The sequence below is a fragment of the Danio rerio genome, chromosome 9 (genome assembly GCF_049306965.1).
Source record: "Danio rerio strain Tuebingen ecotype United States chromosome 9, GRCz12tu, whole genome shotgun sequence".
NCBI lineage: Eukaryota > Metazoa > Chordata > Actinopteri > Cypriniformes > Danionidae > Danio > Danio rerio.
This window is the reverse complement of record NC_133184.1, coordinates 34,928,282-34,942,004: the sequence shown is the minus strand read 5'-3', so window position 1 is coordinate 34,942,004 and position 13,723 is coordinate 34,928,282. Positions and strand designations below refer to the sequence as shown.

Here is a 13,723-nt window from a genome sequence, read left to right as displayed (position 1 = left end):
ACCTTAATTTTATAAGGTTAACATGAAAATATTAAATCATTGTTAATCAACATAACTTTGTGCTTAAATAAAACGTAAACTGGAACAAAAGTAATTGATTCATGAAACCAAAGTCCGCTTAAATGTCATAATGACCAGCCTGCTTTAGACGGATTCATGAGGTTAGGGCACCCGTTATCACCATGGAGGTCACATATCTCCGCATTTTCAAAACAATATTTTAAAATACCCACCATCTCTATAAATAAACCACAGACTTGAGTTTAAAACAACTACATTCCCGCATGAAAAACGGTTAAAACTAAATTTCATAACACATTCATTATAGAGCCATCTAAGACCGGGGCAAGTCTCACATGTCTAGCCGATTATAACCTCGTTTCGCCGGATACATGAGTGATGATGGACACCCTGGAGGTCAGAATCTCCGCTATCGGCAAAGCACGCTTACAATTTACACATGATATCTATAAATAAACCACAGATTTGAGTTTGTAAGAACTACATTCTCGCATGAAACACTTTTAAAATTTCATTTCGTGACATATTAAACGCAATATTTATAATATTAGCTGGGCTTTCTCATCCGCCATTACCATTTGCTTGTTGATGTGAAATGAATTCTGGGAGAAATATATATATATATATATATATATATATATATATATATATATATATATATATATATATATATATATATATATATATATATATATATATAAATTCTCAAAACACTTCAAACGAACTTTATTCGTATTGTCAAGGTCAGATATATGTAATAATTTCGCTGGTAAAGTGAATAAAAAACAATGTTACTATATTGTAATCAATATCACGTTTGCACTGGTTCGGTTCAGCACTCGAGCGACTCTGAATCGTATTGAACCGAATTGAACCGTTTGCTCGGGAATTATTTGATCACACGTGTTCACAAGCACATTCAGCAATATGCAATTAGTGTATAATAATTAGTGTATAAATGCGTGTGGCCAAGCAGTATAACGAAATAGTAATGAATCATATACAAAAAGGAATCGGTTTTAGGCGGATTCGATTCTTTACTGTTCACTAAGGAGCCGATTCATAGAACCGAACGGACACGACTCGACATGCAGGCAACGGCTCTCCTAATTTGAAATTCACCTGTCGTGTTTCATCCAGCGAATTCATCCTCGGTAAGTGTTTTAAAGTCAAATTCTGTCCGTTAAAGGATTGTTTTATAAGTATTTCTGTGTATTGTGTGTGTAATTTATAAGAATTAACCAAGTGACATTAGTTGTAGGTTCTTATGTTATGTCACGCTATCCGTTAACAAACGGTATTTTAAACAAGAAATAACAGACGCCAGGCGGTCATTGTAGTGTTTGCGAGGTATTAGATACAGTGAGTTTATCTTGAGTGAGTTTTTGACCATACGTTAAGTTACCTGAAAAAACATAACTTTAACTTATTGTAACTGCATTAATGAATTCTCTATTTCAGCACAACACTGAGATGAAGGCGAAGTCACCATGAAAAGTTAAACGTTTACCGTTAAGGTAAGCTCTGGTCTTCACATAGTCATTTTGACTAAGCTATCATTATGGTAAAAATTTTTCAACTGTAAGTTAGTTATTTAAACTAAACTCATAATGAAATGAGTCTTAACTGTTTTATAAAATGGAGCTGAAAATTAAATGCAGTTAAATTATTTTAAGCTAACGTTAATATTAACAAAATACATATTAATTGTCTATTTCTCAATAATGTTAATGAGCTTGATGTATAGTGTGTCATTAATTGTACATTTAATTTTTGGTGTTCAGGTGTACCTGGGATGAGTGTACGTTCTGAGTACACAGATATAAGCCAAAGTCATTATCACTATATATATATATATATATATATATATATATATATATATATATATATATATATATATATATATATATATATATATATTCATCCCAATCTAAGATAAATTGATGGGGTCAGGGAATGATTTGTGTACAAATGTATTTTAACCCCATACAGATTGGTATGGTTGTACCATAGATTTAGATTAATTAATGTTAAGTCTTATTTTACTCTTATTATATTTATCTGTTTTTCAGCTACAGTAATTGATGTTGAAAAACTGATGCAACCAATTACTCCTCACTTGATTATTCAAGGTAATGTTGATGTCTTCCTAATTTTGATTAGATTTTTAAATGTCAAGTTGTTCACAGATTTGTTGTGAGGAGTTTCATGTACAACCTCTTTTTCTTCTTCCAGCAGTTCCTAAGATAAAAAAAAAATCTGGTGTTAAAACAGCCACGGCTATGCTATTTGCCTACCAAGTGCTGAGTAAATATTAGACAAACATTTTTTCTATAACTGTTGTCTTTGTGTTTATTAGCAATTTTACTGGGCGTATGTGTTTGTTTGTTTTTTCAAACAGCCTGGAAACTGTAAGTTTAGTTCAGTATGTTATTTTATGCTATTCATTTTTGTCTTAACATGGATTGCATGTTGAAGCTATCGTTTTATAGTGGGAAAATGTAAAAGAGAATCACTGAATACAATGGCATAATGATTCTGTTTGTTCACAGAAGGTACTTGATTTAGTTTTCCTCAAGCGACACATCAGTTTTTATGACTATTGCTTTGACACTTGAATTGAAGGGACAGTTCACCCCAAAATGAAAATAATAGCATCTTTGGCATCCTCCATTGTTTCAAAATAGTTATATATTTAATTTGTTCCGTTGAACACAAACTCGTATTTTTTAAAGAAATTTGGTTCAAATATGGATGTCAATAGTTACTGGTTACTAACATTCTTCAAAATATCTGCTTTAGTGTTTAACAGAAATTCAAACTAGTTTAAAACACGTGGAGTAAATAGTGGCAAAATAGTAAACTATTCCTTTAAATATTTTATTCTGAGACTTATTTATATGTGTCTTTTCTTTTTTCATATTGTCCTTCTAGCCCAGATTGTGATGGACCTGGAATGCGACACCAGTTACTCTTAAGACAAGAACCGAATAATGCACAGATGTGGAGGGATTTGCAGCCAAACTAACTTGAGGGAAGGAACCTTTAGGTAAAAGCACCTGCTTTATTTAGATCTGAAGTATTTTATTTGACATAGAGATTTATTGTTTTAATTCTAATTTAAAGCAAACAAGGTTGAGCACCCCTAGTCTAAAAGCTCAAAAATGCTGTTTCCGTGATAAGGTTAAATGTAGTTCAGAAATAGATTCATTAGGATCAATGCTTAAAGTAAACATTTTCTTCTCTCTGTAGACCAAACATGTTTACTATCCCTCACATTTTAATAAATTGTTTCTGTTTTTGTTTCTTATAGTGTGGGTGAACAAACTACCTGGATGTCCAACAAAGGCTGCACAAGAGCTCATTTGATAGCACACATTCTGTCCTGTCTACATCTCTGATGACCTGGAAGTGCTTCGACATCAGTGAGTAATACATCTTTATATTGTCATGCATACAGGATTTCTGTAAGCTTAGATTTAATGATAGTTTCTAATCAGCAGTGACTGTTTGAAAAAATTAAGTATTTAAATTATTCTCAACATTTTACTGATGCTGTGCACAGTAACGTTATGATGATTTAGTTTGAGGAAATGTCACTAGAGGGTTTGTATAAAAAATAAATAAATAAATAAATTGTATGAAATAACTCGATAAAATGTTTATTTGTCTCGCTGACATGCCATCACTGCTGCATATTGAAATACAGTAATACGAATTGACCGCAGAATATTACCACAAACATTTCATGAAGTAGGCTAGACTGCTCTTTAGTTCTCTACTCAACTTTAACACATTTCCTCGTGTCGCTGAGCCTCTCTGCAGATTTTGCCAAAAATGAATGCTTAGTGATTACTTTGTTTTATGCAAACCAAATATCAGTAACTCATCATTAGCATTATTTTAAAAAATCACCCACGGCTTTCATGTTCTCTAACGCAATCTTGTCTGTAAGTTAGAAGTGGATTTATACGTGTTAAAAGCCTAAAAGTATTTAATTAACATTAGTCACGTTAAATTAGATTATTTTTATTTATTTAATTTTAAATATGTAGCCTCTTAAAGTGAGAATGAACTGTGTTTACCCCTCTTAAATCCGTGGAAGCACTAGTAGTGTGATCATGGAATCAGATATTCGAGCCATACAGAGTCGGACATTAAGTTAAGACGAGACTTTATTTTTTACACACCTGTGTGGACACTTGACTAGCGATCTTCAAGAACAATGCTCGCTGATCTTTTCCCCGTTAACGTTAGTGTAATTGTGAATTGACAACAAACTGTATTTCACCAACAAAAACAATTTAAAAAACTGTTATATATATTATAACTGTTATATATATATATATATATATATATATATATATATATATATATATATATATATATATATATAAACAACAGTGCAGTGTTTCGTTTCTGAATGAATAAATGGTTTGAGGGATGATTAGTTTTTACTTCAGTGATTGATTTTGCTTGTCATTTTTGCAGGATCATCAGAAGTGCTGCTGCCCTTTTTCACTGTCCCTTTCCACATCATTTGGCCTTCATCATTTCCTGTCTTGTAGCAGTATTTTTACCTGTTTTTAAAATTGTAATAATTTTTGATGCATTAATTGTTGACTGGTTTTAATGATCAATTGTTTATTAGTGTTCTGTTGCTTTGTTATATTGAATTATTGCTACTGTTTTAGCATGGTTTACACAATAAACCTTTATTTTGAAGTTAAAGTTTCAGTTTCTTTATTTTTCTTGTATTTCTTGAAGTTAAAATAACACTTGTGCAATTTTTGAACATTTTTACCCATTATAAAGTAGCACTATTAGATAAAATAAAATAACATTTAATAACTGTAAAATACTATACAGTAATAATAAAAGTAACGTTAAAATACCGTAGTTCTTCATGGTAAAAATGTACAATAAAATACTGTTTTCAGTTTTGCAGTATGTGTATCACTACTGTAATTGGTGTTACAGTAAAAATCAACAACAGTAAAATGATGTATTACACTATACAGTAAATGTAATACTAATGTAATTAGTATTACAGTAATGTTACTGTTTTATGAAATACAGCAGCTACTGGATAATTGTTGCCAGTAACTTACTGTTAATTTAACAAGAAATCGTTTACAGTGTACTTAAATCAGTTAACAAAGTGAAACTGGAATGACAGATATCTTATTTGAGCAGTTTAGGTTTTTAGGAGACAATGTAGTTTTACACAATTTTATTTGTAATGTACATTAGAATTTACTGACCTTTTACTTCCACAACCAACTCAGTTACACACTATGTTAAACATGATATTTGATGGAGCACAATAGGGGCACTTTAATTTGTAAAAATACTTAGCATTATAAGACCTGGTGGGTCTCAGCCGTTCTTTTTTTTTTTTTTTTTACATTAGGCCTACATAATGTAGCACAATTCTTTAAAATGCTTTCATGTAATTTGTATGCCTAAATTCATTCCTGTCTTCTCTCTAGAAAAAGCACGAGCTTTTAAAGTGTTTACTACAAGTTTTTTTGTTCGGTATAAAATAATTTATTTAAAAAAAGTCTAATTACATCATGAGTGGTATTTAAATTCAGGCTTTCATAAATGAAGGGGAGGGGCGGTGTGTGTGATTACAGGTCAATGGTTTGGGAAGCACTGAAGAATAAACCACAGATTGGAATAAATAACAATAACACTGTGATGTCTGAGACACTTGATGTCGCTGTTGTATAATCCACATTCTATCAATATTATCTGGATGATGCAGCATTTACGATGCAAGTTGAGATTGCATCACTCAGCGACGCAATTTCAGGCACAATGCACTCAATAAAGTGATTGACATCACGGGTTAGGGGTGGGGTTAGGTGAGCGTATTAAAAAGAAATGGATGCAGCTCAGATTGCACTGACTGCACCAGGTCTGCATCCAAACCCCTCTCCAATCTAAAGCAGGGTTGTGAGAGTCTGAAAAGTTAATACTTATTTTAAATGTATGTTAAAGTTAAATAAACAGTTGGAACAAATTTTGTCGCTGTGGGATTTTGTAAGCCCCTCCTCACAACACTGTTGATAATAGTGTTCTAATAACCACACTTTAAAATATTATTATTAAGTATGCTTTTATAAACAATTCAACACCCCAACACAGATGATTTGCTTTGATTTATTGATTTCAGAAGCATTTAAGAGCAGAGAACAGAATTGTAATTTTAAATTGTGCATGTATACTGTATATTTCTTTATTAGTTTGTTTGTAAAGTTAAGAAAATATAAATGTCAAAGTTGTCTTAAACATAGAGCTGGATGACTGCATGGTCCCACACATTTTTGGCTCAAATATACCCCATTGACTTTGAACAAGGCGTATCACTCCAGCAATGGTTGGCTGTAGGATGGAAAAATGAAGCAAGTTAGGCTATTCTGATCATTACAGTGGTGATAAATAAAAGCAAAAACAACTTTTATAAGTATTTCGCTTCCTGACAAATGAGCCATTTTATGTTCCTGTAAGAAATTTGAAAACTGCAAATAATTCTTGTAACTAGAAAACAAAAAACAAAAAAAAAAACTACTCACTGCTAAAGTTTATCTCCGTGCAGTGCTCCTCATTATGGCTGTTGTTAGGCTCTCCAGTGCACCAATCTGTATAATCATACACAGATCCATCAAACCACAGCCACTTTCCTTCCTAATGAGTGAAGAATGAATTTATGCTTTACTCGGACATCAGTAAGCTGCAGATTTATTTATTCATTCATTTTCAGCTTGGTCCCTTTATTAATCTGGGTTCACCACAGCAGAATGAACCACCAACTTATCCAGCATATGTTTTATGCTGTGGATGTCCTTCCATCTGCAACCCATCACTGGGAAACACTCATTCACACACATGCAATATGGGCAATTTAGCTTACCCAATTGATATAGCACATGTCTTTGGACTTGTGGGGAAAACTGAGCACCCAGAGGAAACCCACATGAACACAGGGAGAACATGAGTAGCAAATTATCAAACTACTTTTGGCAACTTTACCTTCTGTTAAAAACTAGTGCTGGGCAAAAATTAATAGCAATTAATCAAATCCAAATAAAGTCTGTTTTGACGATTTAAGAATGTGTACTGTGTATATTATACAGTTGAAGTCAGAATTATTAGCCCCCTTGTTTATTTTCCCCCCAATTTCTGTTTAAAAAAATGTTCTCAACACATTTCAAATAACTGATTTATTTAATCTTTGCCATGATGACAGTAAATATTATTTGATTAAATACTTTTCAAGATACTTCTATCTAGCTTAAAGTGACATTTAAAGGCTAAACTAGGTTAATTAGGTTAACTAGGCAGGTTAGGGTAATTAGGCAAGTTATAATGATGGTTTGTTCTGTAGACTATTGGAAAAATATATAGCTTAAAGGGGCTAATAATTTTGTCCTTTAAATAGGTTTTTAAAAATAAAAACTGCTTTTTTTCTGGCTGAAATAAAACCAATAAGACTTTTTTTCAGACATACTGTGAAATGTTCTTGCTCTGTTAAACATAATTTGGGAAATATTTAAAAAAGACAAAAAATTAAAAGGTGGGCTAATAATTCATACATACATATAAATTAATTAATATACAAAGATATATTATGTTTTAACAAACTTTTAACAAACTTCAGATGCAATTTGTCACCATTAATCTTTGCTTAGCAATATTAAAACACTATGTTTTTGTGTAGTCTATTCATATATTACAAAGTAATCAACAGATAAGTCTTACATCTTCACCATCATGGCCACCAATCCAGCAACGTGTGGAACCAGGTACCAGAGAAAGCAGGAAATAATTTTCCACTTTGTTATGCACAGAAGCGAGATTTGCTCCAAGACTTTGACAGTTTCTCTGAAGAGGCATGTTTTAAATGGTTAACACAAATTGTAATTTTTGTAGCATGATCATAATTGGCTTTTAAAATCACAGTGTTGTTTCAAACAACATTCAAACATTATCATTATCATTCAAAGGGGATTTATAAAGCTTACAGTCCTCACTTTAGATTAGGTCACAAAACTGTATGAAGTTCAGTAAATAAAGCATTTATTAACATACAAATTAACTATGACCTTATTCTCCGCAGACGAGCGGGCGCTGCCATTTGAATCTTTTTGGCACGAGACTGGTCCTATTCACTTCCATTCATTTTTAGACATTAAAAACTGCTCATTTCGCTGTTTGATGTTGTAAACTGATATTTCCTTGTTATATTATTTTACTTGGTCTGTATAGTCATGCAAACATTTGTTTGTAGAGCAAGTAGTTTGACCGTTTTTTGCCGTTTATTATTCCTTGTCATTTCTCCCATAGGCGACTGAAACGAAAGTTCTAAGACAATCGCGAAAACAGGCGCACTTCCGCATTTTAGAATAAGGTCATGATAATAAGATATAAATATGTTAATTTTAATAGTTTATTAATTATTTAATTTAACTCATTCTGAATGATCTTTAAAAACCACCAACTATTCTTAATTAAATGGTTTGTAAATAATGCAATACTTTAGCAATGAAAAATTAAATCCTGAACAAAGTATGAAAACACAATAATTAGGCACATTATACATGTTCTTATAAGCCAAGAAGACAGCATTTGTAGCTGCAGTTATAAACCGCTTACTAATGCTTATTAGTTAATGCTTAACATAATATACACACTATTTGCTAATGCTTAATAAATGATTCATAGTTTGCAGTTATTATAAAGTTACCAATATTACTTTACAAACTGTATTGTAAATAAATCAAATAAACACTTTCATATTAGTCAATAATATAATGAAATTAAAAATAATAAATAAGAATAAATAAATTTATACACAACTAAATAAATAGACTCAGTGAGGTTTACATGGACATAAGTAATCAAATTATTTGCCTTAACCTAATTAAGACAATATTAAGATTAAGATGTTTAAATGAGTTGCTTTTTGAATGTTCCTTTCATGATCTCATTTAACATGTTATATCACATAATTTGATTAATGTCATTGCGTCACAGCGCTATCCACATTTCCTCCAGAGTTTCATGTAATTTCAGGTGAATAATTTTTAATTTGTCGACTTATATACAGTTTGGCACCTTCACTTAGGAACATTTCATGCATGTCCCCCGTGACAAACCAGATATTGGCTGCAATTATGAACTGCTGGAACAGTATAGTTTGAAATGGAAGTTCATGCTAAACGGAAGAAAAAAAAAACTCCACATTTCATGATACAGGTGTCTGTGTTCTTCTCTGAGGTGCTCAAATAGTCAAAGTAGGTGCAAAGAATAGTAAACAGTTGACTTAATTGTCTTAATTGCAATAAAATTGAATTATTGGTTTCCATGTAAATATACTCAATGATGGGCTTAAAATCTGCGGATTTCTGTGCGCACAGATTCTGTGTGGACCTACCCATGAGTCACGCAACAGTCTGTTGTGTTCTGATTGGCCTGGTTTCTTTACAAGGTTTTACACTCGCAGTATTTAAGTGAGAACAAGAAAACAATAGTGTTTGAGGTTCATGGTATGGCCATTGCCATGCACTGAATGAAACCTTATTATCCGACTATATGCCTATAAAAATTATTCAAAGATTTATCAATTTTAAGTTAAGTGGTTGGGCTTTATTTGGGCTGAATTTAAACAAACCAATTAGGTTGAACAGTACTAAAATTTATTTGTTTAAATTCAACCCGTATAAATTGTTTGCAACAATTCTGCAGAAATAATTTTTTCAGTATAGGTATACCCAGAATTTATTTAGAGTGCACCTTTAATTATCATGAAAACAATCAAACAAAATGGACAGAACATGTTTGTATATAGTCAGGTAAAATACATCAGTACATAATCTTGTAGAAATGCATGAGACATTTAGGGCGCTATTTTGACGATACATGCGCAAAGTGCAAAGCACAGAGCGAAAAAGCAATAAGGGGGTGTCGGAATACGTTTTTGCTATTTTAAGGACGGTAACATCCACGTTGCGCCATGGCGCATGGTCTAAAAGGGTTGAGCATATTTTCTTAATGAGTTATAGGTGTGTTTTGAGAATAAACCAATCAGAGCCAGCTTCTTTGTTCCTTTTTTGACCTTTTGTTTGAGTACATTTCTTTTTTTGTTCTTGCACTCTGATTCATTGCTGAACCACATGCACAATGTAAGATTTTTTCTATGTTATTTTACATCTTTGATTTGCTATCCATGGTTTGATTGAACCACAACTCTTGCCCTTGATTCACCTACTGTCCATTACCTGCTTCATATATAAGATTGTCACTGCATTTCTGGGCTTTGTGTTGTGTGTTGAGTGTTGTGACACTGCTGCTCAATTTAAAAACCAGACACTTTATCTTAATTCTTTAGCCTATATTTTTATTGACAACGACTGTTTGAAGGGACAAAAACAAAAAAACACACACACACACACACACACACACACACACACACACACACACACACACACACACACACACACACACACACACACGGAATAAAAATGGCAAAATGGCAAGTTTCTTATTGCAGCGATGTACAACAGAAATTCGCATGCTCAAACTCTAGTGTTACCGCAGCACAAGCTGGGATTTTGAGGCTATCCTGGCTGAATCTAGCCTCAACTAAAGCTGCGGTCACACTAGAGTTTGAGCTTGTGAAATTTCTGTAGTACGGCGCTGCAAAGAGGGCAGGATTAAACAGAATGATTAGACGTTTAAAAAAAGCAAGTGATCGGTCTCCCTAAGTTAAGTGATGTATTTCCGCAGCCAGTGGTGAAGAGTAGTGAAAAATTATATTCAAGTACCATTACTTGTCTAAAAATGTAGTGCAAGTAGAGTAAAAGTATCTGTTGTAAATATTACTCAAAATGTAAGTAAAAGTAAACCTTTTAAAAGCACTCAAGATTATTGAGTATTACACTGTGAAAAGCTGATGCATTAACATGTAATTTGTCCATGTGTGTGTAAACATATTCTGTAGTGCATTTAGTTATTGGCCAGCAGGCACACAGCATTATAAGACATTAATGTTAGGTTAGATTTAGATTGTAACGTCAGGTGCCCAAAATTCATGTCTAGCCAGTGTCTAAGGACAATGTTATTTTGATGTTCAATAATGGCATCAAAAGACATTGATATTTGGTTGATTTTAGGTTGTGTTAGAATGTGACCAAAATTCAATGTTGAGTCAACATCTTAAACCAACGTCATATTGATGTCAAATACTGACATTTATTCATCATGTATGGCAACCAAAATCCAACTTCTGATAGATGTCATGGTGGTAACGTCCACACAACAGCAAGCTGTAAACATTGGACATGGATATTTGGTTGATTTTATGTTGGACATTGGACATTGATGTCACACTGATGTTGGGTTCTGATGTCAATCAGATTTTCATTTGCAATTCCAAAAATGCAACGTCCCCACGACATTGGGGTACAACATCAATCTGACATTGTGTTGATGTCTTGTGCCTGCTGGTTGTTTAAGGTAATTTCAGTCATCATACAGCAAACATCTATCATCTTCTCATAAGTGATCTAAACAGTCTCTGGATCATTGTGTAAAGATTTTGGATATCTTATTAGACACTTTTAATGCTTCCAAACAGTTTGCTGCAATTGTAAAGTCGTCTAAGTCTTGAGGTAGTTCATAATGATGCGGTTTACCTTCTATGTGTGATTTGATTGGACAGGAATTACAAGACTGATTTTTACAATCACCATAGACATAAAGAAATAAAGTAGTGACTGCAGGTTGAAGGAAAGTAGTGAAGTAAAAGTACAGATACTGCACTAAAAATGTACTCAAGGGAAAATAAAAGTACACATTTATAAAACTACTTTTGAATTACTGAATTACAATTTCAGAGAAAAACTACTCAATTACAGTAATTTGCCTATTTGTAATTTGTTACTTCACACCACTGTTCGCAGGTCAGGATTCACCAAGCTTAAACTTTGTAATTTCAGTGAACTGTGAAACTTGTTGAATGAGCTTGTATTTTCAGTCTGACGCATTCGCTTGCGTACAAATTGAAGTCTATGAGGGGAAAAGTGCAGTGTGACCGCAGCTTCAGTTGCACAAAAGCAGACCAAATTAAGCTATGAGCTATGCATGAGGTTACTATGCATGGATATTTGTTCTTTGTAGCTAAGATTAATCCTAGTGATCTATATGTTAGTTTCGTTGTCAATGCTAGAAATTAGTCACTCCATGCTCTTGGTTATTTACATATATTTTCCAACAACTAGAAAAAAAAATTATGTGTGTATATATATATATATATATATATATATATATATATATATATATATATATATATATATATATATATATATATATATATATATATATATATATATATATATATACACACACACACACACACACACAGTTGAAGTCAGAATTATTACCCCCCCCCCCTTTGATTTTTTGTTGCTTTTTTAATATTTCCCATATTATATTTAACAGAGCAAGGACATTTTCACAGCATGTCTGATAATGTTTATTCTTCTGGAGAAAGTCTTATTTGTTTTATTTCGGCTAAAATAAAAGCAGTTATGAATTTTTTAAACACCATTTTAAGGACAAAATTATCAGCCCCTTTAAGCTAACTTTTTTTTTTCAATAGTCTACAGAACAAACCATCATTATACAATAACTTGCCTAATTACCCTTACCTGTCTAGTTAACCTAATTAACCTAGTTAAGCCTTTAAATGTCACTTTAAGCTGCATAGAAGTGTCTTGAAAAATATTCAGTAAAATATTATTTACTGTCATCATGGCAAAGATAAAACAAATCATTTATTAGAGATGAGTTATAAAAACTATTATGTTTAGAAATGTGTTGAAGAAATTTACTCTCTGTTGAACAGAAATAGGGGAAAAATAAACAGGGGTTCTAATAAAAAATAGATGAAGGATTTGAGGGAAAAATACATATACAGCGCTTAGCACAAATTAATACATCTCCCTTTAAAAAATGTATTTTTATCTATTTCCCAGTGAATATAGACAACTTTTGGTGCACTTAAACAAAACGTTTTTTTAACTGTTATATTCATTGAAATAAGACATTGTTCACCTAAAATCTTTAGGTACAGAAAGATAATATAAACTCTATGGAAAAAAAAAATGCAAAACTAATTAGGTTTATTTGTAAAATCAACTAGTAATGAATGTTATTTTAATGTATTTTTATGAAGTAAAGGACACACAAACAATGCAAAATATTTTGCTGATAGCCTAGTTGAATAGTAAATAGGGCCAGGCTGGATTGCCAGGTGTGTGCAAATTTGCAGTTCAACTCCAACCCTGCCTCCAATCTTAAATGCTAATTTTACCCTTACGCTCCATCGTAACATCACAACTCGCAAGACAACTTTAAACCTTAAAAAGAATCTCATCATGATTTAATTTCGATGTCATACCCATAACGACCCCATGGTCATTTAACAAATGCCAAAAATGGACACTAATCCGGACTATCCACATTAGGCTTGACATAGCGGCTTATTCTCAGTCCTGGATGAGCAAATGTGCAACAGTTTAAGCCAAAAGTGCAGTACTTAAACGGCAGCTGTTTGACACCTTTGCTATGAACAAAATCTTTTCAATTCTATAATTTTAATATTAAAATAACACCTGGCAGATTATGTACAAAA

The 13,723-nt window shown here is 32.3% G+C and overlaps 1 long non-coding RNA gene across 3 annotated transcripts; it reads left to right on the top strand.

Annotated features, from left to right (window-relative positions):
• Positions 1–882: 882 nt before the first annotated feature.
• On the top strand, positions 883–4,749 carry LOC137496482 (uncharacterized). 3 transcript variants are annotated; one of them, XR_011016872.2, is made up of 6 exons: positions 883–1,175; positions 1,483–1,538; positions 2,094–2,153; positions 2,956–3,070; positions 3,335–3,446; positions 4,513–4,749. It is a non-coding gene; the product is annotated as an uncharacterized lncRNA (long non-coding RNA). The 3 variants fall into 3 exon arrangements; XR_012385521.1 differs by lacking the exon at positions 2,956–3,070 and having other exon boundaries at positions 1,079–1,175; positions 4,513–4,741; XR_012385522.1 differs by lacking the exons at positions 883–1,175; positions 1,483–1,538; positions 2,094–2,153 and adding an exon at positions 2,257–2,328.
• The last annotated feature ends 8,974 nt before the right edge of the window (positions 4,750–13,723 follow it).